The sequence below is a fragment of the Cetorhinus maximus genome, chromosome 17 (genome assembly GCF_964194155.1).
Source record: "Cetorhinus maximus chromosome 17, sCetMax3.hap1.1, whole genome shotgun sequence".
NCBI classification, from domain to species: domain Eukaryota; kingdom Metazoa; phylum Chordata; class Chondrichthyes; order Lamniformes; family Cetorhinidae; genus Cetorhinus; species Cetorhinus maximus.
Genome location: NC_135895.1, coordinates 38,900,650 through 38,928,379, shown reverse-complemented (window position 1 = coordinate 38,928,379; position 27,730 = coordinate 38,900,650). Strand labels below are relative to the sequence as shown.

Genomic DNA, 27,730 nt, shown 5'->3' with positions numbered 1-27,730 from the left:
GGGGTTACCTATAGGGCGCACACAAACTAACACAGCATTATATCATTGCCGCTCTATATATTAATGACTCATGCTGCAACCTTTCTGTGATTGTTTGGTGAATTGATAAGTGAATCTTGGAAGGGGGAAAAATATCATGCATAATTGAGGATGATGGTTAAAGTCAGGGGGTGGGGAGGTGGGTGGGCGGAAGAATAAGGGGCTCGGAAAAGGGAGAAGCAGCAGGGCCCATGATTTCTCTGCCTGGCTCTGATGGTAACCCCCGGATGTTGATAGTGGGGGATTCAGCAATGGTAATGCCGTCGAATGTCAAGGGGAGTTGGTTAGATTCTCTCTTGTTGAAGATGGCCATTGCCTGGCACTTGTGTGGTGTGAACATTACTTGCCACTTGTCAGCCCAAGCCTGGATATTGTCTAGGTCTTACTGCATATGGACACAGACTGCTTCAGCACCTGAGGAGTTGCGAACGGTGCTGAACATTGTGCAATCATCAGCGAACATCCCCACTTCTGACCTTATGATGAAGGGAAGGTCATTGATGAAGCAGCTGAAGATGGTTGGGCCTAGGAAACTAACTTGAGAAACTCCTGCAGTGATGTCCTGGAGCTGAGATGACTGACCTCCAACAACCACAACCATCTTCCTTTATACTAGGTATGATTCCAACCAGTGGAGAGTTTTCCTTTTGATTCCCATTGACTCCAGTTTTGCTAGGGCTCCTTGATGCCACACTTGGTCAAATGCTGCCTTACTGCCAAGGGCAGTCACTCTCACCTCACTTCTTGAGTTCAACTCTTTTGACCATGTTTGAACCAAGGCTGTAATGAGGTCAGGAGCTGAGTGGCCCTGGTGGAATCCAAACTGACCTTCAGTGAGCAGGTTATTGCTGTGTGAGTGCGGCTTGATAGCACTGTCAACGACACCTTCCATCACTTTGCTGACGATCGAGAATATACTGATGGGGCGGTAATTGGCCGGGTTGGATCTGTCCTGCTTTTTGTGTACAGGACATACCTGGGCAATTTTCCACATAGCTGGGCAGATGCCAGTGTTGTAGCTGTACTGGAACAGTTTGGCTAAGGGCGTGGCTAGTTCCAGAGCACATGTCTTCATTACTACGAATCTTACCATGGCAGATGGTGGAATTTAAATTCAATAAAAACCTGGAATTAAAAGTCTAATGATGACCATGAAACCATAGAAACCCATCTGGTTCACTAATGTCCTTTAAGGAAGAAAACCTGTCGTACTTACCTGGTCTGGCCTACATGCGACTCCAGACCCACAGCAATGTGGTTGACTCTTAAATGCCCTCTGAACAAGGGCAATTAGGGATGGGTAATAAGTGCTGACCTAACCGGCGACACCCATGAACGAATAAAAAGAAATCCTCCGACTGCTGGTGCCCTGGGGACTCTCTGCCTCCACCAGCTCCTTGGTGAGTGTGACGTGCCTTCGCCATCGTGCACTACCATCTGCTCTGAAACGCATATGCCCATTGATGTGCCCCTATCTGCACTGGAGCATGGCACAGGGGGAGGACGAGACATGGTTGCATCTGGCTGCTGGTCTTCCTTGGGGGTCAAGGGAGGGTCATTAGGGTCCTTCTGGGGTCATGATGTTCCATTTGAGGGAGGAAGAAAAAATGTCAGTCTCGAGCAGCCTTATGAACTCAGAATGCATGCAGTCTGGTAGCTTCTACCACCTGGCTGAGCAAAGACATTTGAATGGACGAGCAACGGGGATTAGTGGTTTTCACCTGTCAGTCTTACAAATACTGCCCTTCATTCCTCATATCCTCCACCAATCTCTTCCCTCTCCACTGGACTCTCACCCTGCTTGGAGACCTCTGCCTCTCCGGTGGATGTTCCATGTTCGCAGGCCATCTCCAGTACTTTCTCCTCTGCCTGACTTAAGAGTAGAATATTAGGGACACCACCACTAGTTCATCCTCACTCCTGCGCATTGTGACTCCTCTTTTCCTGTAAGGACAAAAGTGCTTTCATTAGTCCCCCCTTTACATGCCACAACATACTAGCCTCCTCCCTGTAAAGACTCAAGTTCAGGTGCCCATCACATCGCCACACCTGACCCTTACATTCATGTCAGTCATCTGACCTAATCACATATAGTATTTCAAGGCATGTGTGCCAACTTACACTCTGCATTTCATGCCCGTGAGCGCCAACAAGTGCTGCCACTCACAAAAACATCTATCCATGGTTCCAACTGGATTCAGTACTCACTCTGGCAGAGTGCAGGAAGTCACTGAACCTTTTCCTGCACTGGATCCAGTCCTTTGCACAACATCCTGTCCGCTGACCTGATCTGCCACCTCCATCCATGCCTTCTTTGTTAAGTGAGGTGGCTTCCTTTTTCTGTCTCATGGCAGCAAGATGCTACATTGGGCACTGACTGCCTCCAGCAGAACCCGCAGGCACTTATCAGAAAAGCGGGGAGCAGACTGCCTCTGGGCTTGGGCTCCGGGTGTGGATGACAAACTGCAGATACTAACAGCACAATAACTGAGAAAAGTAGAGAGACCCCCTGGAAATTCAAAGCAGCCCCCTGAGGCTGTTGAAAAACGATTGTCAGCCTTCAGGCAGCTCCATTTAAAGCCCCTGCCTGCACCCTTATTCCTCCCGGCATCTGCCCTTGTCTTACCCTCGCCGACAGCACAGAGCCTGTTTCAGCATGCGTTTCATGCTGGCTGACAGTTAATTGACCAGCCGCCGTGAAATTGACGTTGGGGGCTGGTCGTGGGCGGGAGCGGATTTCACATCTGCTTCTGGTCCTGCTGATTGCTGGCAAAACCAAATTACTCTGTTCATGAAAGTTATGAAATTACAGCTAGGAGTGTCTGCTTTCTCAAAACTTAAAATAATTAAAAAATACATTTATAAAGTCCCTAGTCAGTTTAATGGTCCCTGGGGCAGGATTTTACATCCCGCAGGCGGGTGCATGCCTGACTCGATCAGGTGTAAAATAGTGCATGATGATGTCGGCCAAGCGTCCCGATGTCATCGGGCACATGCGCCATATTTCAGCGGGCGAGCGCAAGAGTTGGCAGCACGCCCGCCAACAATTAAGAGGTCCATTAGGCACTTAATCAATTAATTTAAACATATTTTTCGCTGCCGGTCCAACCTTACGGTTGCAGGAGAGCGAATCAGCCAGGTGGCCTTTCGATCTTTTAGCAAACCGCATCCACGAGTGGGATGAGTTTTCCACAATTAAAGAAAAAATAAATGTAAATTTTTGGGCAGAGTTTTTATTCTGTTCATGTTATTGTGAGTTAGTCCCATGTCGGGGCATTTTTTTCAGATTTTAAAATTGTTCAGCTCCCGGAGGCAGCTTCCTGCCTTCAGGGAGCTTTCACGCGCTCCCCTGCTCATGTGCAGACTTTTGTGCTTGTACTCCTCCCGCCCCCATCCCAGCAGCACTGAGCCTTTCAGCGCACCTTTTACGCTGGCTGGCCGTTAAATGGCCTGCCAGTGCGAAATCATGGCTGGGGGCCTATCGAGGGCCGCGGACCGTTTCCTGGCCGCTAACGGGTCCGCCCACCGCGCCCGTCTGATGACCCAAAATCCTGTCCCTGGTTACTTTTAGTATGGTTTAAGGCTCCTTTTCTTCTCCTATCTGACTGTTTGCCCAACTTCAATCGGTAGTACTTTCAACTTACTGCTCATATATAAAGCTGACATTGCAAACAGCCACCTGTTATGGAAACTGCCTGATTTTTATTGGCTGTATGCCTGGGTGGCATACCCTAGTCTTGAATGGATAAGAACTTTGTTCAACTCAATACAGGAAATTTGTTCGGCTGCTGCCAGAAACTCAAGATTCCATGTACTGATTCCATCTGCCCCAACTACTCAGTCATACTCATCACACTGATATTCAGTCTTGATCTGCTGTTGAATCCAGAGCTGACTTCAAACCCACGTCTGGCCAGTTACTGCCGCTGCAGCATTGCTTGTGTGTGCCTCTATCTCATTCCCACTATCGTTCACCATTCAGCCATGTTAAGCCTAAAGCTTTATTTTCCCAATGTTTCTCAGTTTCATGCTACAGCTCCTCCAAATAATCTAGGGCTTCATGACCCATTTCCTATGCTGAACAAAGCCCTGCACATTCTGCATCTCTATCCTTACTGACCTACGTCTCTTTCCAGCTTCAAAAGTTTCCTTGAAACTTGCCTCTTTGATCATTTTTTGTCACGTTCCTAATTTTGCTCACATGTTTTCATGCTGTCCATCCCTCCGCTTGTGATGTGATTTGGAATGTGTTGTTGCATATAAGTACTACATATACTACATAACCTATTGTCAATTGAGAAAGTTAATCATAAAAATGTAATAAAATATTTCTTTAGTAGAAGGAGTCAATACTTTGGAGAGTTCAAAAAAGAAAGAAAAACAGTGGAAGATTGTGGGTTATAAAATAAACATACTGATAGCACTTGTGGGTTAGTTTGTTTTTTCAGCTCATCAAAACTGGAAAATAATTTATGACTGATCATTTTGTGCTACTGAGTGAAATATTACAACTCTGAGTTTTTTAGGGAGTTTTGTATAACATTTTTACCTTAAGACTATTGCTGCTGGAATTGTTAAAGTGAAGGCAACATCAAAAAGGAAAAGCTTTACACTACAAACAGCAGTTCGCAACAACATACATCCACAATAATTATCCCACAATAGATCATTCTTTACAACTCAGGAAGATTAAATAAATGTTTTGATGGCAAGAAAAATAAACATTTATTAGAAATCAGAATGCATTAGTTGTCCCGACGCAATTAGAAGATACATTATGGACCAACTGGCCTCTAACTGCTCTGCTGCTTAAGTTAAGAACAGCCACTTAGAATGCCATCATGTGGTGTCTTGTGGAAGCTACAGTTTGATAAACAATGTGTAAGAAGGATTTAATTATAGGAAATGTCTGACAAGCAGGTAAATGTTAACACAGGTGATGATATCTATGTGGTTGATACTTAGTTTCTTCCTGTTGATTAGAATGGTAATACTCAGTGATCCCCTGTACGGATGTAAATGCTCTGTTTATGACATTGCAATTCCACTCCACAATGGAACTCCTCAAACCTTGATCTCACTCAAAAGAGGAATGTCAAGTTTACAGACATATCCGATAACAATTTTTCAGCAATCAACTGCAGATTATGTCTATGCAATTGCAGTGGTGATATTACAATTGTGAGTCCCTTTACAAGGTTATTCTTTTGAAATATGAAAAGAATATTACAAAACACAGTTGAAACTGAATAAAAACTGCCGCCGATAATTAAAACAACAAAACTATTATTGGCTTTAAAAGATACCAAAAAGTTATTTCAAAGGTGTAATCAAATTTCAAGGCTCATACGATGATTACAAACCACTTGAGATTTGCTATTACTGTATATATGTTTGATTAGATTACTCCCTTTATCCTCTATATATTCTATGCTGGAAGGCTCCATCGTTGTGGCCGCATACATTTTGTTGTTGCAAAAAAATGTCTTTGTTTTCCACTTGTTGTAGTATAACTCTGCTCAAGCAGCACAATTTTATAAAGAAATCCACTTCTTGCCACATAATGCAAGGAACAAACAGCTGTGAGTTCAAACAGCCTTCTTTAATATAGAAAAGAAACTAAGAGAAATAGAAAAAGTAAGCATGAACGGTTATAATGCAGCAAGAAACAGTTGAGATTTTCCCCTCAGTTTTTGGATTCAAAAATGGTTTTGAGTAATAAAATAAGGGCTGGTGACAGTTGTTATCACATTATCCTTTCAACGCAATTCAAATCCAGCTCACTCAGCTGGGGGTCAAAATCTGTTCTTTCTTTCAGATTTAAGGTTCCTTTGTGAATTAAGTTGGCCAGTTTCATCTCAGTTCCAAGTAGCCAGTTGTGCAACAACTAGCCAGATTCTGGCACTTATTGGCAATATCACTGGTAGGCTGTGAGAATCATTCCCACAGGGAATGGATCAATTCATATTGTGTAATGGTGGTTGTTTATCTGAGATTGGGGCCAAGGCATATTGCTGAAACTGTGTAGTTGTGCTTTCCCTTGCCACCATGAGTGGGATAAATGTTCTGTTTCTCAACAAAGACATCCCTCACCTTGATGAGGACAATAAGTGTCTCTGAGAAAGAAAACATATTTAGGAAGGCTGAAGGAAAGCAGTTCCGTCTCCCATTCTCACGCTAGAAGTAAGCAACCACCCATTTGGCACCAGTTCTGGCAATAATAAAAGTGTAACTAATTATTATGAGGCATATGTAATTAACAATCTTGAAAAAAGGTAAGTCCTTTGAAAGGGAGTTTAAATATGTAATTGAACTGTATTTTGCTGATTGTTTTGAGACCTATGAGTTTCTTCAGTTTAAAAATATTAAAGGAACAACATTGGCACTGACATCAGACCATGAAAATGATAGAATCACTCCAAAGAATAGGATCTACTCATAGAGTGGCTGTAACATTTCCTTCTGTCTGATCAGCTGTGTTATTACAGTCTGTAGGTTGATGATGTGCAGGTCTCGACATGTTTTATATTGCAGTCTAACCAGTTCAGAGGGAAGTGTTAAGATGGTGCTTCTCTCAACTCCCCCTGAACTGTCAGTGATAACTAAAAATAAGTATCTGCCATAAAATCCAAGATCAAAATAGCACTAAAATCCAAATCACTATTCTATTTGTACAATTCTGATTTTGACAGAAATCACTATTAAAAAAGTAGGTGAATGTTCCATTCCTTTGCACTGCCAATTCTCTCTAGCCCCAAGTCTGATGAGCACAACATTTCACAAAAACAAATCTGGATTTTCGGTTGGTTCTCTTTCTTGTAGTAGAAAGATCTGGTACCTAAAGAGTTAACATGAGACTGAGTACAGTACAGCCCATACGGTGATGTAAGAATGCACATGACCTAGAGCTAGGGCCAGTCTAGGGATGAGTAGCAATGTGTAAGGACCTCTTCGTACACACTGCAAATATGCACATAGTTCAGTATTGTTAATAAAGACTCCCTTGTAACTTATACAAGACTACTTCATATGTCCAAGCAGTATCCTACAACAGAATATATCATGATAACAGCAGTAGAATCCATCATGGTGGCAGCAAGGGATAAAAAAATCCACATCTTCACTACATTGCTGAAGAACTAAAGAAAAGGACACCTCCAATGGTTTCTGCACTGAAGAAACCTCACTGCAGAAGCACAGATGCTAAGAAAACTCACCAGAGAAGTTCCAGAGACACGAGAGTCTGGAAGCGGGAAAAAGGTAGACGTTTACACTCAGGCAGAAAACTCCACTGAATCCCCTGTGGAAGTTCAGCTTCAACCAAGCAGAGCTAGCGGCCTGCAGGGCGAGAGAAAATTATTTTAAACTTCCAAGCTACCCAGTCTTGTGAATATGCTCTGTCATCGCATCAGGCTGCCACCATGATGGATTCTACTGCTGTTGCTAATTTCAGTCGCTACCCCGAACCCTGTCTCGGCTTCCTCCCCACGCGGCGTCTGAGCTCAGAATGGAACAGAAGAAAAAATCAAGAAGATGGGGAAAATTTTTTTCCCACAAAGTTGAGTACCTTGCAATTCTTCGGCCTCCTGGCCAGCGAGAATTCCATCCTCCCGACCTGCTCTGGACCTGCAACATGCTGTCACAGAGCGAGAAGTCCCTTGGTAGACCACCGACCCTGCAGCCATTTTGGGTTCTCCTTCTTCATTGGTGTACCCCAATCATTTTGAAATTGATGCCAAAATTTGGGAAGCACGAGAAAATCCCTTCTTCATTGATAACCAGTGATGCCATCTTGAAACCCTCTTCTCTCTTAAAAGCTACACCTATGCTTTAAGAATTTTAAAGATGGATCACAATTCTTCGCTCCCACATCCAATGGGTTTCGCCCTTGACCCAGATTAGCCACAGAATTGAGCCGTTGCACAAAAATGTACTTAAGGGACATCATTACTTCAGACCTCGGCACAAAGGCTGCAAGCCTGCTAGCCACAGGCTTCTTTACCCTGGACAAGGCCTTCCAGCTGAATAGGCTGTTGGAGCTGAACGAACAGGATGTGACCATCTTACGGGGAGTCAACATTTCATGGGGCAGAAGCCACAACCCAGTCCACCATATCAAACCACAGAAGTGCCGGGACCGCCCAAGTCAGTCTAAGTTACCCCTGAACCACCATGCCAAACAATCTTGCCAGCGCTGTGGTGCGAAGCACCCTCACAGGAAAGACCAATTTCCTGCGAGTATTGCCACAGACAGGGACATTTCGGTAAACTGTGCAAGTTGAGACCCCAGGACCGCACAGACAACCCAAAAGCCACCCACGAGGTCGAGGCCAGCGACCCAGAAGACACAAAGCCTCTCTCCTTGGGAAACATCTGATGGTGTGGCTTTTCATCCTGGAACACAGAAATCATGATGAACGGCCATCTAATCAATTTTAAGTTAGATTCAGGTGCCGGAGTGATGGTCCTATCTAACGATGAACAATGGATCAAAGGCCTCTGGGTCTGAATGATGGACATGTCACTTTACGGCGCAGGGGGAGTCTAACTCCTGGTCCTTGGCATGATATAGGAACCCTTGAGGTACAGCAACAAACAGATCACGGAGCTGATGTATGTTATGTGAAATCAACTCTTCTCTCTCCTCAGCAGGGATGTCTGCATAGCTCTCGACCATCTCCAGCCAGCAGAAGAGGGAAAGACAACCACGGTCCTCACCCAGCTGGAACAGCATCCTCCCAAAGGTTCAGACATAAAACAGCATTCAAATGTTGACTGCATTTGTAACCTCTCTTCTCTTTTCGCAGAGCAAGTATGTTCTTCTCTATTCTAGGCCCCCCCGAACTTTCCTAAGGGCCAAACCAACCTACTGCACATGAGGCTACCATAGGACCCCTGGTGAGAGTGATGCCAGAGCGGAATGACCTTTAGAGAAGTCTCTGCCTCCACTAGGCAACAGTAGACACGCCAACCACCACACAAACCCAACAGCCTCCAGCCAGCATGCCGAAACCATAGCATCTGCTGCAACCAGGTAGCAGGCTCACACAACCTACACAAATAAATAAAGGTGAGCTACCTACCCAGTCATCTTCTACCCACAAAAAGGCTCTCCCTCAATGCAAAGAACTACAAGATACCCGAAAAGGTGAAAGAAGAAGAAAAATACTAACAACCTGACGAACACCAGTTTCATCCATCCACAAAGAAACAATCACGACAGACTACAACTCATCACCACCAAACCACCCAGACTGACCAGGCATGGGGAACCATTCGTCAATGGAAGAAGCGAATGAAGCCATGCCTACATCCCAGTATGACCACCAAACCACTGCCAACAGCAAGTACCTCTAGAACCTACCACTCTCCCGACTGGACGGCAAACGAGACATGGCAGGGGTACAAGACCGCCAGACAGCTCGGATCTCTGATGTCACAGATTTGAAGGGGGCAGATGGGGTAGTAAGAACATTGTGAATGCATGCCGTTAATGTTGTTAATGTTTATAGTGAAATAGCGTAGGGTTAGAATAGTTTATAGTTGTAATATTAAAGCTGATACAAAAGATTTATCATAATGTAAGACTTGAAGCAAACTGAAAGTAAACTAATGTCAGTCTCTATCCAGGGGATAAAGACTCAAGGGGAGGTATAGTAAAAGAATCTGGTACCTAAAGGGTTAACATGAGACTGAGTACAGTACAGCTCAGCCGTGATGTAAAAAGGCACATGACTTAGAGTTAGGGCCAGTTTAGAGATGAGTAGCAATGTGTAAGGACCTAGTATACCTCTCCATACCTAGTATAAATATGTACATAGTTCAATATTGTTAATAAAGACTTCCTAGTAACTTATACAAGACTGCTTCATGGTGCCCAAGCAGCATTGTCCAAGCGTAGCAACAACAGAATATATCATGGTAACAGTGGTATAATCCACCACCTCACTTATAGCTTATTGCTCATTAGCAAATTGGAAGCTTGAGCTTGTGAACAAATTCTGAATATACATCAACAAAATAGCCATTTAGGTTTGCCAACAGAAACGAGCTCCATACTGCATATAGACGGTGCCAAAAATCATGGAAATTGTTTGCTATATTGCCAAATATTATTTGTGGCTTTACTTTTTTGTCTTGCTTTCCTTCTTTAAAGCTTGATAATCTTGCCAAAGGAGCTGTCTCCAGAACACCACTTCATTATACCATATGATTGACACTCAGTTTTACCTCTGTTATGTTGATTAGATCTTTATTTATCTTGCCCTCTGGCAGACCTCTGATCCTGATGCTCCCATTGTCCTCCAGATGTGTGCTTCTGAACTCATCATATGTATGTGCCTTTTCCTACCCCCAGTCCATGTTTTCTTGTCCTTGCCAATTTCCTTATGTTCATCATAGCTTTATGAAAGTTATTCAATTTTAGCCTTCCAGCAACTGTTCATATATTTATCCCTTATAAAGTTATTGAAGTTATTGTTAACTCTCAAATTATCCATTACACAAAAACTACTTCATATGGAATATGGAATGATACACCAAAGAGGAAAGCCAATAAGGTCATCATGCCTGTGCCAGCTCTTTAGAAGAGCATTCCAATTAGTTTTATTCCCCTCTCCTTGGCCCATAGCCCTGCTAATTCTCCTCCCTCAAGTATTTATCCAATTCCCTTTTGAAAGTTATCCCACCACCCTGTTAGGTGGCTACACACTGCCTAAAATAATTCTCCTCATCTTGCCTCTTGTTCTTTTGGCAACCATTTTAAATCTCTGTCCCCTTCTGCCACTTAAAATATTTCCCCTCATTTACTCTGTCAACATCCTCCATAGTTTTGAACAACATTATTAAATCTTTTCTTAACATTCTCTGCTTTAAGAAGTACAACTTTATCTAGTTGCTCCATGCAACTGAAAGTCCTGTATCCCTGGTACTGTTCTTATAAATCACCTCTGCGCCCTCCCAAAAGCTTTGACATCATTCTGCAATGGCCCATGTGCTTTTGGGAAAGATATATTTTATGTTGGGGTGATGGTCCCTTTAAGAACTAAGTTTCTTTGAAAAATGATTTCTTATAAAAAGCAACTTGCTTTCAGCCACTGATCATGTTACCAAGCTGTCTGGAAATAAACAATAGTAAAGAAGGATCAACAAGAAGTTCATTTCAGGGGAGAACACATTCCTGGGTGTGGTTCTTTTTTCAAGCAGGTTTAGTTTTAGTTTAGAACAAGCTGACTGCAGGAAACATCTCTTTCGAGCAAAATTTAGCAGAAATTCTATGTGCTGGCTAAAAGGGTTTAAAATTCTTGATAATTGAAGGACTCAACTAAAAGTGAGTTGAACTTCTGGAATAGCCAGGCTGAGAAGAGAGAGGGAGAGAGATAGAGAGTTCTTAGATACAAGACTCCAAAGTTCAATAACATTAGAACCAAGAGAGTTCTGACTTGAGGTTAGCTATGCTTAAGATGTTAGTGACGTCCGTGATGAACTGGGAGTCTACAACAGTAGGCTGGTTGGAGGAAATCTGAAGAGAATTTGAAGGGGGAATTTGCTGAAAATAAACAGAAGGCCCAATAAATATCAACACTTATATGTATTTTTGAAACAGTACTCAGATCAAGTGGTTAATCTTCCAATTTCTGATAAGTACCTGATTTGAGTTTTTGAGGGTGTAAGTCAAATGGGAGCAGAAGGAAATTTGAGCTAAGAAGTTCGGTTTAGAGTATAAGTAACTGTGTTCATTGTACTTACAATATCATTATCGTAACTGACTATTTAAGATAGAGTGTAGTTATTAGTATTCGTGTCCTTTGATGTTTGTGCATTAAGGCTCTTTTGTTTCAAACTGTGAACCTTGTGGCTTCACTCATTTAGTAAATATCTAGGCATTTGGATTTCCAAAAAAAAAACGTTACTGGTCTCCACGAGATCATAACACTTCCTAAATTGTGATGCCCTGAATTGGTCACAATTCTCCAGCTGGGGCCTTGTCAGTAATTTACATAATCTCTGTGGTTCTAAGGAAAGGTTATCAACCTGAAAGGTCCACTCTGTTTATTTCTCCACAGATGCTGCTAGGCCTGCTGAGTATTTCCTGCATCCGCAGTATTTTGCTTTTGTTTTAGCATAACATCCTTGCTTTTGTATTCCACGCCTGTTTATAAACCCATGGATACTGTGCGCTTTTTAAAAAGACTTCTCAACTTGCCCTGCCATCTTCAAACGTTAGTGAACATACAAACCAGTTTTTCTGTTCCTGCATTCCTTTTAAAATTATATGATTTCATTTATATTGACTCTCCTTTTAATTCCTCCTAAAATGCATCATTTCACATTTCTCCTCATTAAATTAAATCTTCCCATTCCACCAATGTTCTCTGAAGTCTGTTACTGCCCTTTTCACTATTTACTGCATTTCAGAGTTTCCTGTCATCTGCAAACTTTGAAATTATGCCCCGTATACCAATGACCATCTTGAAGATGAGATTGGTAACTTGAAGCTTGAGATTGCTTGTCCCTTGCAAGTATACCAGGAGTTACTGACTGTAAGGATGGCTCTAGATATTGAGATTGACTGAGGTACCAGCTAGCAAGCCCCAGCGATTGAGGCTGCCCCTGCAGGTGGGGCAAGCTGTGGCAGTGCCCCCACTGATACCCCAACACTGTGGATGGGTGTCCCCAGCTACAGGCACAGACATGTGAGTAGCTTGTCTCTACATCAGCCTCAAGGGGGAGCACCCCATAGGAGTGGCCAGATGTGGAAGGTGTCACATTCACTTTATGGTTCAGCTGAATGATTTAGGCTGTGGATGTGTTCAGTGATAACAACTCAATATAATAAAATGGGTGATGTTTGAATCCAGACGTCTGTGTTTCCAATGTTTTGTTTGTATTAAGTCACCAGAATAATGAAGCGGGTGTGTGATGCAAAGACATGGTCAGACATTGTGTGGCTGGTGGTGACTTGTCTTCCAGGCATTGTAGGGAAAAAGGAGCACTTCACTGTGTCATATGCATCTTGGATACCCTTGCTGCTTGTGAGGAAGGTGAGCTTGTGAGCTAAATGCAATCCAGAATGTGCCCTCCTCAGGAGAAGTGTGCTTATATCAGTGCAGCTTGATCTTCCCTGCCATCCTGATCAATGGTTTAACATTTTAGCTGGACCTCTGGAAGAACTTGCAGTGGAGGGTAACCATGCTCCACCTCATCGTCCTTCTCCCCTCCCTCCTCCTCAGAAAAGATGTGCCGCTACTCAGCACCTGCCTTCTCAAGATCCACAGCTCTCTATAGGGCCATGTTGTGCATAGGGCAGCGGACCACCACCATGCGAAAAACCCAGAGGGAGTGTACTGGAGGGCATCTCACTGATTGGTCAAGGCACCAGAGCCGCATATTCAGGAGTCCAATGGCCTGCTCTATGGTGGTTTTTGTACTGAGATGGCAGTGGTTATAGTGCCTCTGTTATAGGGTTGCATACAGGTGTCAGCAGTCACTTCTTCAATGGATAATCTTTGTCCTCTAGCAGCCATCCACGTAGCCTCCCAGGTGGTACGAACAGCTGTGGCACTTGTGATTGCTTCAGAATGAAGGTGTCATGGCAGCTGCTAGTAAACAATGCACAGACCTGGAGGAAATAATTGTGGTGGTTGCACACCAAATGCTTTCTGAGAGAGAGGAATCCCTTCCTATGGATAAATGCCCTTGGTTGCTCCACCCAGACTTTGATTGTCACATGGGTGCAGTTGATCATGCTCTGCCCCTGAGGGAAACCAGGGATGGAGGAAAATCCCACCACTCCCTGTTCCTGTCTGGTCCAATCTGTATGGAACTCCGATGCCCTCTCAAACAGGGCATCTGTCATCTACCTGACCCTATGATGGTCTTGCGATGTACCACTCAGGTCTGCTGCTGCCTCTTGAAACGACGCAGAGGCAAAGAAGCTCAAGGCCACTGTCAATTTCTTGGCTACTGACATGACTGGTGAGGTTTGAGTTGCACCTCTACAAGGGCCCACAAGTCACCAACCAACTACCTTGATGGTACAGCCTCCAGTGGCACTGCTAATCCGTCATGCGCAGGAAGCTGTTCTTTGCTAGTAGATTCCACGGTGACGGTATCGCCTTCATGCCCTCCCTGTCCCTCAGGCAGCACCACTGCGCTCCTTTGCATCATCTGGCTGCATTTGTTGTTGGAGTGGCTGCTTCTCATCGCTTCTCATCACCAACTCTGAGTAACTGAGCCCCATGCCCAGGGATGATCTTACTTGTCACCATCTGCACTATAACAGCTGCCTGGACCCCTGCTGTTCCTCACTAATCCCTGGAGGTGCCCCAGAGCCTACATATTAAACTCTCTGCAAGCTCTGTTCCTGCAATAGCCACGGTGTGCCAATGCATGAATGGCTCTCTGCTTCTTCCTTCTTTTATTAGTTGTTAAGAATTGCTCCAGCCTCTATGGCTGGCTCCCCAATGTGCTGCCACCTCTGCTCCATGGATGTACTTGTGTGACCCTGTGTGTTTCTCATGCAAAATTCCCCTCCAAAATCTCATTCTGCCTTTCAACAAGTTCTCAATTGACTCTTTTGCATCCTCAACTGCTGACCATCATTTTCGGCTGGGTTGCTGCTACTCACTTCACGCGCCTCAAGCAAAATTGCTGGGAGGTGAGATTGGGAAGCCAGCATGTATATTTTGGTCCTGCCTCTGCTGTGCTATGAAAATTCATCCCAGTTTTTCTGATGATGGGCTCCCGTTATCATTGTAAAGACCTCATTTATAAGATAGAAATAAAAGTGCATGGAATTGGAGGTAACCTTGGTTGGGAGGAGGAAACAAAGAGTAGAGATAAAGGATGGGATTTTCCAGCCCCACCAGTGGTGGGTCCGTAAAATCCCAGCCAAAGGGCAGAACCTTCTGCTCTCTCTGGTGGTGAGCTTGAAGGCGGGAAAGACATTTAATTAGGCAGGATAGTGGCGTACCACAACCCCCCTGCCTTCCTGCCTCTGTCAGAATCAAGTTCTGGGTGGGAAGGCCCCTGGTTGACCCTCCCAGCCTGCTGACAATTGAGGCCCTGAAGAGGCCAATTAATGACCACTTAAGGGCCTCATCCCGCCGCTGCTGGGATTAACCCATTTAGTGTGCATGGCATCTAAAACTGTGCGGTCAGCTTATCACCTCAGAGTGGGGAGGGCAGGGGGGTGTGGTGTGTGGGTCCCTCGATCAAAGACACTTAATGTCTGATTGAGGGACTGGACATTGGGAAGGGAGGCTGTTGAGAACCACCCCCTCTCACCCTTGTTGCTGACCCCTTTACACCTCTCTCCCTATGCCCCCCATCCTGCAAACTCCTCCCCCCAACATTACTTACCTATGGCCTGGGTCTCTCTGTGATCCTGGGACTCCAGTGCCTGTCCTTCCGATAGCAGCCACAGCCTTCCCAGTGGCGCTGCTGAGTACAAGAGCTGCTGGCCTCTGAATGGCCAACAGCTCTCAGTGGGTGAGACTGCCGCCCTAGGGGAAGGCCCGCCGCTGGCCTCACCACTGCCTGATTGGCTTGTGGTTTGGCAGGCCTTCTCAAAAAGTGGCAGCGCTGGTCTCGCCGGCAGACCTGCTTCCACAAGATTCTGTCCAAAGGAATTGTTCTCTGATTAACAGGATCATGAACAAGGGGTCAATAGTGGAGCCTCAGCTTTTCACCATGCATATCAATGACTTTGATGAAGGAATGCAGATTTGTATATCTATATTTTCAGGTGACATTAAGCTAGAAGATGCAATAAATTTACTTTGAGGAAGTTCCACTGCTTTCGGAAAAGATGTTAAGCTGCAGCTTATACATTGGATTTTATAACACTAATCATACCAAAATAGCCTACCTAGAATGTTGCCTTAATTATTGTGATGTGATCAGTTGACAAAATGAAAGTTTCACTAAAAAAGGCTTCTCTGCCAGCAAATAAGCATGAGCTGATGCAACAGTCTATCGTTATACACATTCTCCCAAGTCACGTTCTCAACTTGATGGAATCTGTTCTCACCAGACTTGGGCAGCCAAGCAGAGACAGACAGGGGATTTTCCACCCAGTCTCCCGCGTACAATGCACGTAGGTGAATGTCAGCTAAGCTCCTTCCTTAAAGGAAATTATCTGGATTCCAAGTGGGCCCAGGGTGTGGGTTTATGTTAGCTGCGGTAGAGGTGGGGCTGGAAGGATGCTGAATACATTCACATTTAGAAAAAATGCACCAAGGAAAGGAAGCAGTGTTTATTCAATGCAGGGAAGAACAATGACTTCACCTTATGCAGGAAACAGAAATTATGAGAATACCTTAATAAATGTCATGCTGATAAACATGGGAAAGGAATCAGCCCCTTCAGCTCTATTTACTAAGAAAAACTAATTGTGCTTTCATTCCTTGATTTACTATTTGCAGTCAATGGTTTATTTTGCTGTTTACTGAAATGGTATTTCATTTTATCATAAACCCCCATCCATTGACACCTTTCGTCACAAAATATTTGCAAAAGAGCTCTAATAAGAAATGAGAAAAAACCTGCTGAAAACACAGCACTTCCATCTTACCACATTCCAACTTTACCCACTAACACAGTGGCAGCTGTGCCTGACCAAGATATTCCCTAAAATTATTTTCTCATCTCTTCTGAGGGGATCAACTCATTTTAAATGGTCGTTCCATTGCTGCCCGTAGCCATTCTTCATGTGCAAGTCTAGACAATGAGTGTCGGTTGGCTATTTAGCTGTGTGGTTCTGTGGTGGGTGGTTAGGGGGGGTGGGGTGGCAGAAGGGTGTCTCAGCCAAGCTTGACCCTGGAACCCCACCCCCAGACATTTAACACAGATGCTTTTCGGCAGGAGTCAACTGACAGCAATTTTGATGGACAATTGCAGGATTATGCAGCAGAGAATCAACCCCTCCCCTTATCTGTGCCGATTTATCTGAATTCAGGTGGGGCAGCAGGAGGATTAGTGCCCTGCCTCGAGATAAATAAGTTAAGGTTGCTGCGTGCTGTCCACTGATGCCTGCTAGAAAGTGCATACATGCGGATTTGGGTGAGCAGAAGTTCAGGCTTGGTTATGACGTTTGCTATCGAGATGGCAGCCTTGGCTCACATATGAAGAATGCCCATTTGAGCTGGCAGCACCATGAAACCATGCCCAAGCATGAGACAACGATTTTAGGAGAGGAGAAAATGAGAGAGATTTAAGTAAAGGGGGAAAAAATACAATTGAACAGAAACTTCTATAACTTGAGGACAGAGATCTTAATTAGTCACAAATGCAATCATAGTACAGAAAGAAGCCCATTATGTCTGTGTCATTTCTTTGCTGGAGCAATTTAAAACAAACTCCACTGCGCTCTCATTTCTGCAGAGCACCAGATCATCCTCTAATTCATTTTGAAACTCCAGGGACTAGAGCATAAAAATCCATCTCAACGCACCAGCCTAGTACTGAGGGAGTGCTGTACAGTCGGATGGTCTTTCAACTAAGACATCAAACAGACATCAAACCTTCTGTTTTTTTAATTTGTTCATGGGATGTGAGCATTGCTTGCAAGTTGTTGCCCATCCCTAATTGCCCATGAGAAGGTTGTAGTGAGTCACCTTCTTGAACTGCTGCAGTCCATGAGATGTAGATACACCCACAGTGCTGTTAGGGAGGGTGTTTTAGGGTTTTGACCCAGTGACAGTGAAGGAATGGCGATATAATTCCAAGTCATGACGGTGTGTGGCTTGGAGGGAAACTTTCTGGTGGTGATGTTTCAATGCAGCTGCTGCCCTTGTCCTAAGTGTAGAGGTCACGGGCTTGAAAGGTCCTGTCGAAAGGGGCTTAGCGAGTTGCTGCAGCACATCTTGTAGATGTAACACACTTCCATCACTGTGCTCTGGTGGTGGAGGGAGTGAATGTTTAAGGTGGTCAATGGGGTGCAAATCAACTGGGCCTGGATGGTGTTGTGCTTTTTGAGTGTTATTGAAACTGCACTCATCGAGACAAGTGGAGAGAATTCCATTGCACTGCTGACTTGTGCCTTGTAGATGATGGATGGGCTTTGGGGAAGCCAGGAAGTGAATTCCCAACCTCTGATCTGCTGTTGTAGTGACAGTATTTACATGGCTGATCCAATTAATTTTCTGGTCAATGGTATTGATGGTGGCTAATGATAATTGTATTGAACATCAAGGGGAGATGGTTAGATCCTTTATTTTTGGAAATGATTATTGTCTGGCACTTGTGTCACATGAGTAACTTATCAATTATCAGCCCAAGCCCAAATGTTGTCCTGGCCTTATTGCATGTGGGCATGGACTTCATTAAAAGAATAACTACATTTCAAAAGTTCTCAATTGGTTATAAAGCACTTTGAGATGTGCTGAGATTGTGATAAGCGTTACATAAACCCATCTTCATTTTCTCCAAATATTTGCTCACTTTTCATTTTTAAAAAACACAATGTCTCTTTCCCCAAAGGAAAACATTTCATGCTACATCATCTCGCTGAGTAATGAAAGTTTTCCTAAATGTTCTCCTTGTCTCAGGAACAGTTTTAGATTGAAGACTACTGACTCCCCAGCTGAATAAAATAATCTTTACCTTTTCCCCCAAGCTTAGATTTCTTTGCTGTGGTTGAAATATTTCAAGTGTACATTAGTCTAAGATGGTAAGGGAGAAATGCTCAATGCTGAAATGTTTGTGGTCTCCAGTTTCTTACATAGGATGTTTATAATTGCATACGCTCACTCTATAAATTTCCATACCAGGATAATACAAGTCCTGTCTGCTTTTTCTAAATAAAGTGATACAAATAAAATCACTGTAAGGTTGCTCTGGTAGTCACTACTGAAAGGGATCAATGTGTTTGGAATGGGATTTGGGGCTCATTGGGTTAACATATTAGGGAAGGTTTACTTGTGGTTATTTGGGTGTGATAAGGTGAGAAAGAGACTTGGGAAAGAAGCAAAGTGAATGAAAATTTGTGAAGTTTATAACACCTCAAAGCAAATTTAAAAAACATTGAAACTGTACAAACAAAACTTAAGAAAAATGTTTCCCACAGCCTTGTTCAAACACCAAGTCTGTATACATAATTTCTGATTAGTCAGCCTCAATATTAATTAAGTCCAGCTGCTGATGCATGTGCAATTGGCTGAATTAATTCAATATTTTGTTCGAGCAAGTAATTGCCCTTTTTAAAAGAAACAGCTTTTTATTTGAAAAATAATCACTGGGGAATTTGATGAGTGACAGGCCGGTCAGTGACCTTTGATTCTGAGAAAAGTCCTTTAGAAACAATCCACTGAAATCTCAGGGGGCATTTCATAATCGTGTTTCATGATGTTTTTGATTACTTCAATCTTACCATTCCGAATAATGTTGCAACAAAATAATGATTGCAATAATCATTGTAATCAATCAACTCATCATCAATCATTATCCCTGTGCTGGAGTGGGATTTCCTGAATAAGGATGTGTAGATGATTTTAAGTCACCTTCATCACAAGTTTGTTTGATGCATGATTCTTCAAATTGTTTCACTTTCCAAAACAGTGATGGACCCCTCTGCTACCCCTGTCATTCACCTGGTTCATATATTTGTATTACTGTTATATTTTACTTAAGAAAAGTGTTATTGCAAATTAGTAAAAATAACTATCATTCTCTCCTAGATTGATTGCAAGAATTGGAAACATTAAATTACAGGATAAGGAAAAAATAAGTATAGTAAAAGGAACAAGGAGAGACAGATAAGTAGAAGTGAGAGACAAAACATCAAAATGAGGAGAGCAAAAATAGAAACGTAGCAAAAATGTAAAAATGAACATAAACATGGAAATATACTTAAACAAAATTGTAATAACTTGTGGGAGGATACGGTTTAGTACAGAAAAACTTAAACTTTTTTTGAGGGCACATATTACGATGCTTACACGCTCATCACCATCTTTCTAATGGAAGCCCCTCCCTCTGCATTGACCTCTAGTTGATTGACAGGAGAGAGGGACAACTAATCCAATTACTACATTTCCTCCCCCTTTAAGCTCCTTATAAGTTTACTACAGGAACATGTCTGAAAACTAACAAAACGTTTGTAATGTCTCCTGTCTTTGACTTCCCTTGTAATCAAAGAACGGTAGACTGCCCAAACTCCAAGTGATCACTAGGGGATTATTCTGCCCCTTAGTGTCCTTGGCAATCACCTCTGGGCTATGACTACAAATTAAGTCTCTGAGGTGCTCTGCAGGAATAGTCAGAGCAACGCCGCCCTTCTGAGGGAGATTCCGGAACAGGAACAATGGGGTCTTGAGCTGCACAAAAAGGTGTGTCACTGGAACTGGGTGGTTCTGTATTCAACAGCTCATTGGATGTGTCAGGAATAGCAGCTGTAGGGTGACCACACACTTCAGAGGTCGGCAGTGAAACATCAATCACAGGTTGATCTTACGTCCGTTGAGATGTTTCTCTTGTTTGAATGTGATCCACATGTTTGCGCACTACTTTGTTCTCAACTTGAACTCAAAATGACAATGGACCAGTTTCTGAAATGATGGCTCCTGGAGTCCAGCCTGATCCACTTCCAAAGTTACGCACGTACACAGGATCGCCTGCTTTGAACGTACGAGTACTGCCGTGTAGGTCGTGGTTCAGTTTTTGAGTGGTTTGTTTCTGTCTCAACTTCCCCTCCAAATTGGGAAATACCAAATCCAGACATGTGCGCAAGGGGCGCTTCATCAGCAGCTCTGATGGTGTGGAGCCTGCAGTAATCTGTGGTGGTGTGCGGTAACTCAGAAGGAATCTGAGGAATTCAAAGTACCTCCAGACACCTTCTTCATACCGGCTTTAAGGTCTGGACAGCTCTTTCAGCTAGTCCATTTGACTAATGATGCCAGGGAGCAGTCTTTATGTGTCAGATGCTGTTCAGGTCTGTGAACCTCTGAAATTCTACACTGGTGAAAGCTGTTCCATTGTCAGAGACAATAATCTCAGGCATACCATGTATACGAAGGGAGTGACGCAGCTTCTCAATAGTTGCAGCTGAAGTTGGCATTTTTACCTTGTAGACATCAAGCCACTTTGAATGTGCACCGATGAGTAACAGGAACATAGTGCCTAGAAACGGTCCCACATAGTTAATATGCATTCTGACCCAAGTACAGCCAGGTCATTCCCATGGGTGAAGAGGAGATGAAACAGGTAGCTTCTGATGTTGCTGACAAAGGGAACAGTGTTTAACCATGCTCTAGATGTCACTGTCTATTCCTGGCCACCAGACATAACTACATGCCAACATCTTCATCCTTGATGTGCCTGGGTGTGTGCTGCGGATTTCTGCCAAGAGTGACTCTCTGCCCTGGGAAGGGACCACGGCTCTGGAACCCCACAGCAAGATTTCGTCCTGACCACTCAGTTCAGTGATTCTGGAATAAAAGGGGTGCAGGTCATCTGACACAAGGTCTCTTGGCCAGCCTTGTAAAATGAAGTCATTAACTTTTGACAGTACTGGGTCTCTGCTCGTCCAATTCTTGATCTGCTTAGCACATACAGGTAATGAATCCAAGAAATTTAACAACAGTGCTAACTCTTGTGGAACGGGTGTGTTGACAGGACTGCCCAATAATGGAAGATGACTAAATATGTTTGCATTGGCTATATGCGAGCCAGGGCGGGACATGAATGTGTACTCATAAGCTGCTAGCGTCAGGGCCCAATGCTGGATTCTTGCTGAAGTTAGAGGTAGAATAGCTTTGTTTTGGCCGAACAAGCTTGTCAGCGGCTTATGGTCAGACACAATTGCGAAATGTTGCCTGTGCAGGTATTGGTGAAACTTCTTGGCACCAAACACAACCGACAGCCCTTCTTCCTCCAGCTGGGAGTGGCCCTTTTCAGCCTGGGAGAGTGTTCTTGAAACGTAGCCGATGGACCTTTCTGACCTGTCCTCCATTTGATGTAACAGTATGGCTCCTGTGCCATAGGGAGAAGCATCATACGTCAGGACTAGCTCTTTAGCTGCATCATAATGTACCACCAAGCATGATGAATGAAGCAGTTTCTTTGCTGCTACAAGTCTTTTTCTTGCTGTGAACCACATGACCAGTGGTGGTTCTTCCTCAGCAACAGGTGGACTGGTGCAAGCACAGTGAACAGATTAGGTAAGAAACAGTTGTAATAATTTATCGTTCCTAGGGATGACTTAAGTTCTGTCACATTACAGGGTGATGGTGCATCTGTAATGGCTTGGATCTTGTCTTCAACAGGATGCAACCCCATAGCGTCCACTCTGGCCCAGGTAGGTTACCTCAGATGCCTGGAATGTGCATTTTCCTTACTTCAAATGCACAGCTGCTTCCATAAATCTTTTCAGCACTTCCTCAAGGTTGGCTAACTGTTCAACTTTGGTCAGTCTAGTGAACAGGATGTCATCTAAGTACACAACCACAAGGAGAAGTCCCTGCAGGAGACTCTCCGTGGTTTGCTGAAAAATGGCACATGCAGATGTAACTCCCAAAGGGTGTACTGGTAAAGACCTTTGTGAGCGTTGATTATCAAATACTCTCTTGACGTACTGTCCAATTCCAACTGCTGATAGGCATGACTCTTGTCTAGCTTTGTGTATGACTTGCCTCCTGCTAAGTTGGCATACTAGTCATCAATTTTTGGAATTGGATATTTGTCAAGCTTTGCTGCTCTCTTGACTGTCAGTTTGTAGTAATCGCATAAATGTAAGGTCTGGTCTAGCTTGACCACTGGGCCGATGTTTGCGGCCCACTCAGAAAACTGGACAGGCTGAACTATTCCCAGGTTTTCCAACATACACAACTCTGCTTCCACTTTTTCTTTTAGCGAGTAAGGCAGCAGTCTGGCCTTGAAGAAGCATGGTGTTGCTTGGGGGTCAATGTATATTTTAGCTTTCAAGCCCTTCAGTTTTCTCAATTCGTCTTGCAAAACAGTGTCATATTTCTTCAAGAGCTCTGGAATTCCATCAGACTTCAAATGGAATATTTCTGACGAGTCAAGTTTTATTTTTTGTAGCCAATCTTGACCCAGCAAGCTGGGCTCCTCCCACTGTATGACTAGCATAGAAATCTTGGCCGTCTGCTGTTTGTAGCAGACTGGAACAGCAGCAATGCCTCTGACATGAATGGGCTCTCCAGTGTAGGTTCTCAGTTTGGCGGATGTGTGCTGACTCCCCTCACTGAGGTACTTGAACGTGTGCTCCCCAACAACAGTAGCTGAAGCACTGGTGTCCACCTCCATCTGCCGTTGCTTGCCATCCACCTGCACTGTCACTGCAATGGGCTCAGATTTAACAGCAATCACATGATACAGAGAGTATACATCAGCAGCATCAGCTTCTGCAGTGTCAGTTGCCTCAATCAGATTTGTTCACTGCTTTGCTATTTGTTAATTTTTGTTCTGCACTGTCTAGCCAGGTGTCCTTTCTTGTTGCAATTGTTGCACTCTGCCTCTCTTAATCTGCATACGTCTGCTCCATGATTCCTGTCACATCTATAGCAAATGCGTACCTTGTCAGCTGATGCATCGTAATTAGGCTTCCTGACTTGTTGCTTGGTAGACAGGGAATCGTGCTGACAATCTGCTGTGCCACTTTTTGCGCTATGCTCAGGGGCAGGCTTATGCCTAACATGGTGCACTGCTCTAGTATTCACGTACTGCAAATCCTGAGAGTCTTTTGCAGCACTTTCCATAGCGAGGGAAAGTTCCAGAGCGCGCTTGAAATCAATATCTGATTTAGCAAGCAAACAGCACTGTATGGCATTGTTATTCACCCTGCATACAAGTCTTTCCCACAGCATCTCATTCAAGGCATCCCCGAACGCACAGCACTTGGTCAGCAGTTTCAGGTTTGCCACAAAGGCAACAATAGATTCCCCCGGAGAACCAACTCTCATGTTGAACTTGAAGTGCTGCATAATTACAGACGGTTTTGGCTGAAAATGCCACTACACAAGCTCCACTGACTCATTGTATGGCGTAGTACTGGGTGCATTCGGGGCAGTCAGGTTTCTGATAAGATTATACGTTTTGCTTCCACACACACTCAGCAGGGTAGCTCTATGTTTATCTTCACCATTCACAATGAAATAGAAACCGAGTTTCTCGACATACTGACTCTGATCCTCTCCATCTGCATTGTACGGATCAATCCTCCCGAAAACAGCATGATCGGTAAGTATTTCTCAATGTTGTGTTACTCACAGCAACCAAGGTGAAGTATGCAGCATAAGTTGGTTTTATCCTCGTCGTCAACTGTAATAACCTGTGGGAGGAGCTGGTTCAGTGCAGAAAATCTTAACTTTTATTGAGGGCACATGTTACGATGCTTATATGCTCGTCGCCATCTTTCTACTGGAAGCCCCTCCCCCGTGTTGACCTCTAGTTGATTGATAGGAGGGAGGGACAACTAATCCAATTACTACAAGAAACAATAAACGAATGAGCCAACTAACAGCCAAAAGTTTTTTGTATTGGTGTCCATTCACACTTTCAGGTCTGAAAATGTAACTTGCTTGAACTCGAAGAGTACCCCCAAAATATGAAAGCTGATAAAAAAATTAAGTATATTAATTTGTTGCATTCGTCTTTACACATTACGCATGCACACACTTTCTGTCAACGATTTTTGCAATTTATAATGGCAAATTGCCTAATTGTCACAAGTAATTACACCCTCCCACCAGTGATGGCACTGTGACACATTAGTTTTGCATCACCCAACGTTGCAGAAAAACACCAAGTGCTACAATCAACAAAAACTCCTCTGATTTCCAAACTTCCATAAATTTTGATATTTTAAATCAAACTTTAAATAAAAATAAGGCCCGAATGTATGATTTTGACATTCTGGTCCAATTAACCTTGCCCTCCAAGCCATGTCATCAGAAAACCTTACTTGGCCTTGACACTCCCTGCACAACACCATGGGAGATCATCTAATATTTTTATAATTAATTCTAAGTAATTCTGAAAGGATTTTTCAATTAGTTTCCTGCAGAATGAATGGACATAGAGGCAGATTAAGCTAGTGAATTTGGTCACTTTGAACTGATACTGAGAAGAACCTTTTTGTGACAGAATAGCACAGCTTGAAATCTTTAGATGTCGAAACCAAGTGAAAACCTACAAACGTGAAGAAAAATTGCTGGTTACATCCATCACTATCCTACTTACGGGATGCTGTTCATTGAAATAAGAAAGCATTTTTACTCAACAAAGGAGGTATTAGATGCAGAGCATGGGATAAAGTTAACAGTTGTGTCTCTGTCCGGGCCAGTGCTTATTATGTCGTTATAATAATTAAAAGGGCAGCTGGAAGAGCTATCATGGGATGTTACATTAACAGGTCACCACAGACCAAACAACACAGACATTTCCACACTGTTGTCGTTTGTTGAAGTGAGACGCTAAGAACCCCAGATACTAGTGCGACTGCCAGATGTGGGCTCACTGTAGACTATTTTAGGTTTACAAGTTGTGTAATGAAAATCTGGAAGCTTTCCACATTTGGCAAATACTTCTGGGCTATTAAATCACGCGAAGCACGAAGGATCATGCTAGTGAGAAAGGGATATTCTGGCAAGTGTTTTGTGTTAAACTGACCCAGATTAGGTTGCATATTTAAGGATTCTAGTCAAAACTATTACAAGACCGATAAGGTGCGGAATCCTCTTTTTACACTGTATCTGTAATGGCAAAAAAAGTTAAAAAGTTAATTGTTGATTTTCTGAACTTTTTGAAATAACTCTGTCCAACTCACATGAGTAAAATGAGAACCACCTTTCACAGTTAGAAAGGATAGAATTTTGATACAATCCGTTTTAACAGTATCAAAACTGGCCCTGTAGGTGAAACTGCAGTGTAAAGATTATAGACTGCTTTCTCCCACACAAATCTAACCATGTTATATGGCTAGGTTGCATCAGAATAATGCAGTTGGAAGATGGTCTGTCTTTCCTGCAAGCATGTGTCAGCAGGAGGTATCACTGACATTGTACTTTATTACATGGTTTCTATAACTATTGCTAGACCGGTGATAGCAAGCCTGGAACTAACTAAGCTAACTAAAGCGATGCTAAATAAAAAAAAACCAGCAACCATAAAGAAGATTTACCCCTCTCCTAATTATGTAAATAAAAGCTTGGATACACCAGAATTGGGTAGATATTAACTTTGGGGGTCCAGACAGAAAATAATTTTAGATAAGTGTTTGGAAGACTAATTGAGTAAAGTTTGGTATGAGGTGCATGGACTGATGATAGGAAAATGAGGCTAATAGCTGGAAGATTATAAGGTGGAAAACTCTGGCTGGCACTTCACATTTTGAGATCCATGAAATCACACTAAATGTATAAGGTTAATAAAGTTAAGGTTGATAAAGTTATGCAACATATAGAATAACTATACCTAATACTACAATAATCTGAAAGCATTACCAACAGGAATGTTTGATTACATGATGTCATTATTGCTGACGCCTCTTAAGCCAGTACAATTCAAATCCTTAAACCCACCATATATGTTGGATGTTGACAGTTACTAGGCTGCACTTGTATAAAACATTTGTTAAAAGTGACAGCCAGTAACTTACACCTGCAATCGCATTGTGTTTCTTGGACCACCTACACATACTTTGAAACATTTTTTCCATTCTGCTCAACAGTGCGCTTCAAGGGTTTAGGACAGCTTTGGATTATAGAAACAGGAACAGGCCATTCAGCCTCTGCAATTTGTTCCACATTCAATTGGATCGTGGCTGACCTGTATCTCAACTCTATCTACCTGCTTTAGATCTGTAACCCTTAATGCCGTGCCTAAAAATAATCTCTCGGTTTGACATTTTCAATTTATCTAATCACAATTTTTGGGGGAAAGAAATTCCAAATTTCCACTACCCTTTATATGAAAAAATTCTTTCTGATATAACCGCCTGCACAGCCTAACTTTAATTTTAATATTATGCTCCTTGTTCTGGACTACCTGAGTATATTGAGTTGATAGAGAGAAACTATTAACCTTTGACATCTTGAATACCTCTCGTAGTCTCATTGACGTCCACGGCACAGAAGGTGGCCATTCGGCCCATTGTGTCCATGCCAGTCAATAAAGATCTCACTACACTAATCCCATTTTTCAGTGTTTGGCCCATAGCCCTGGAGGCTATGGCAATGCAAGTGAATATCTAAATACTTCTTAAATGTTATGAGAGTTTCTGACTCAACCACCCTTTCAGGCAGTGAGTTCCAGACACCCACCACCCTCTGGGTGAAAAATTTCTCCTCAACTCCCCTCTTAGCTTTCTACCTCTTAAGTTAAATCTATGCCCCCTGGTTGTTGAGCCCTCTACTAATGGAAAAAGTGCCTTCCTATCCACCCTATCTATGCCCCTCATAATCTTATACACCTCTATCAGGTCCCCTCTCAATCTTCGTTGCTCCAAGGAAAACAACCCCAGCCTATCCAATCTTTCCTCATAGCTCAGACCCTCCAGCCCAGGCAGCATCCTGGTAAATCTCCTCTGCACCCTCTCCAGTGCAATCACATCCTTCCCATGATGTGGTGACCAGAACTGCACGCTCCAGTTGTGGCCGAAACAGCATTTTATAGTTCCAGCATAACCTCCCTGCTCTTCTGTTCCATGCCTCGGCTAATAAAGGCAAATATC

General features: G+C 43.3%; 1 long non-coding RNA gene across 1 annotated transcript in view; it reads right to left on the bottom strand.

Moving 5' to 3' along the window:
* Positions 1-5,631: 5,631 nt before the first annotated feature.
* The window catches only part of LOC144692754 (uncharacterized), a 48,732-nt gene continuing 26,633 nt past the window's right edge, over positions 5,632-27,730 (bottom strand). The window contains exon 3 of the long non-coding RNA XR_013579385.1: positions 5,632-5,658. This is a non-coding gene — a long non-coding RNA (uncharacterized LOC144692754). The remainder of the gene's footprint in view (positions 5,659-27,730) is intronic.